Raw genomic sequence first — 2,846 nt, 5'->3', positions numbered from 1 at the left:
TTTTGTGAAGGTATCAGTAAATCTCGTTCATTTCACTGTTTCGATTCCCTCCTCGGATTTTACTTTTCTCCTCGGTCTTTATTTTCATTCCTCCAGTTCAGTTCAGATGGGTAGATTCAAAAAACTAGTAAATACTCCGGCCGCTATGGAGGCCATTAGGGCAAAATACCACATTCCCTCAGGGGTGGGACTGCAGTACTGTCCTCTTGAAGGAGTTTTGATAGATAGAGGCGAGGGAGAAGTTGTTATCCCCATGATTGCTTTCATAGAGGGAGGGATGACACTTCCCATGCGTAGGATTACAAGGGACTACCTATACAACCATAGGTTGACGCCGTATCAATGTACCCCAAACATGTTCAAGATACTAGGCTGTGTAGATGTCCTAAACGAGCGGATGAATCTAGGCCTTACCTGGCACGATGTGGTTCATCTGTACGAGTGTCACCCCATCGAGAAAGGAGGGTATTATCTTAAATCCCGATCCGAGGTCCTTAGGTTGATCTCTTGTCTCCCAGTATCCAATAAGACCGTGAAGAAGGATTTCCTTATTGCTTCAGGGGAGTAGAGCGATGGTATTCATTGTCCAACTCGGGCAGGAGTCCCAGGTGCGGCATCTTTAAGGCCAATCCTTTTTGGGAACGGGTTTAGTATTGGGGGGTTATTTTTCTCGCTTTCTTTACAATTGGAAAATTTCGTGAACTAATCCTACTCCTCTTGGATGTTTGCAGATAAAGCTCATGTCGCTCCTCGGCTAAGCCACGTGAACGTGCCGGCGTTGAACTACCTTCTAAGGTCGGAAATTTACGCTACTGCGGACAGACAGTTACGTGTAGCTTATCTGGTTCTGGGCTATCAACCTTTAAGCTGCTCTTTCCAAACTATCGGTCACGCCATAAGAGCTGGCAGTCCGAGGTTGGCTAGGATTGACGTGTCTAAGTCTGGGTTCCTAGCTCGACGTGATCTTCCACCAGTCGTGCTACCTGGCGTTCGAGATCCCTTACTAGCAGAGCAACTACCTCCGCCAGGCGACCCTGACGTTGCTGTTCCGGTTGAAGGGGAAACCGAATCATCTCATCTTTCCCTTGAGGAAGAGATAGACGAGTTTTATTTTGAGGAGGAGGTTCAGCAAGCCCCCTTGATTGAGCTTTCGGATCCTGAAGGAGAGCAGGATCAAAACTCCGCAGTTGGCGCTCCCTTAATCATAGCCTGCTCGGACGACCCCTCGGACGAAGAGATAGACCCCACGACCGGTAAGGGAAAAACTTTACAGGAGTTGATGGCCTCCCAAGGGAAAGGTCAATCATCAAAAGGTCAGTCATCAAAAGGACCAACTCAGTCACAGGCCCAGACCCTTCCTCCTGTGGTCCCTCAGGTTTCCTCGAACCTCGGCCTCAAGGTTAATCCGGACCTGAAGAAGAAAAGGCCGGTTGACGCTCTTGAGGAAGGTGAGGTGGTTGCCCAACCGACCAAGCAGAAAAAAACCACCCGGGCGCCGAGGAGCAAAAGGGGTGACTCCGTGGAAAGCCGGGATGAGGAGAACCGTGCTGAGGTGCGCGCTACCCCGCGTACCTGGAGCCCCAAGTTGGAGCTAGATGGGGTTGCTATTCCCTACAATGCATCGATCCGAGAATATAACCGAGGCCGAGCAGGGTACGTAGCTGATGCCTTGGAGCAACCCCTACTCCTTCCTCGGGATATGGAGGCCTACAGGCGGTTCTCTTAGCCCGAGATTTTCCTATCCCTCAAAAGGGATCTCGCCATGGTAAGTAACCCTTTTACTATTTTATTAAATTAATTTATTTAACCCTATTAAATTCTAAACCAATCTTGTTTTGTTCGCAGATTACTCAGCAGGTATTTGTGGCTGAGGAGTTTTGTCGTGATAATCGCAGTCGGGCTGAGGCTGAGACCCAGTCTCGGACGGAGATGGAGAAAGCCTTGGGGTCCCTCAAGCACGATCACCTTGAACTTACGGAGAAGTTCAAAGAGTCAGAGAAACGGCGCAAGAGTGCTGAGGCCGATTTAAAAAGTGCCGAGACCCAAGCGGAGGATCAGCGCAAAGAGCTGTTCGTGACTCAGACCAGCCTTGCCACCGAGAAGCAGGCAGTGCTGGAGCTCAAGGCTGCCTTACAAAAAGCCGAGGATGAGCTACGGCGGGTCAAAGAAGAGGCCCAGCTGATTCGAGAGGCTGCAGAGGCTGAAAAGAAAGTTTCTCACCAGCTCGGGATCCAAGAAACGGAGTCCAGGTTATCCGAGGAGATCCCCGAGGTGTGCAGGGACTACTGCAGCATCTCGTGGGCTCACGCCCTTGATGCTGCAGGAATTCCTGCGGATTCAGCGCTGATACTGCCCGAGAACGTCTTCTATCCTCAAGAGATCCGAGAGGATCCAGATGGCGTCCAAGCGGCTTCTGAGCAGGACTTGGCGGTGCCTGATGCCGCCCCTGTGCTTGATAAAGCGAAGGATCCTGCCATGGACTCTACCACCGAGGCTCCTCCTCCTCAGCCAAAGCAGAAAAAAGATCCTCCTGCTAAGGCTTAGCTTTTAGGCTTTTAATTTTTGTACTCCCTCTTTTTTTTTTGAATGAGAGTCGTCCTGTTTTTGCGTTCTTTTGTAAGGACCTCTCTTTGTATTGGCCTCGGAATATTAATATAGAATGTTTTCTTTGCTTTCTATGGATGTATGCTAGTACCATCCCTTTATTTAACGTTCGCAATGACATAAATAAATATAAACGGTCGATATAAAAAAGCTGCTGTGCAACGAATTTTGAATAAGGGTTATGGTGATGTTAGACTGTGCGTGCACCTTGAGATAATTTCCCAAATTACCGTAAGTAATAA

This window comes from Quercus robur, chromosome 2, assembly GCF_932294415.1.
Source record: "Quercus robur chromosome 2, dhQueRobu3.1, whole genome shotgun sequence".
Lineage (NCBI taxonomy): Eukaryota > Viridiplantae > Streptophyta > Magnoliopsida > Fagales > Fagaceae > Quercus > Quercus robur.
This window is presented reverse-complemented; position numbering follows the sequence as displayed.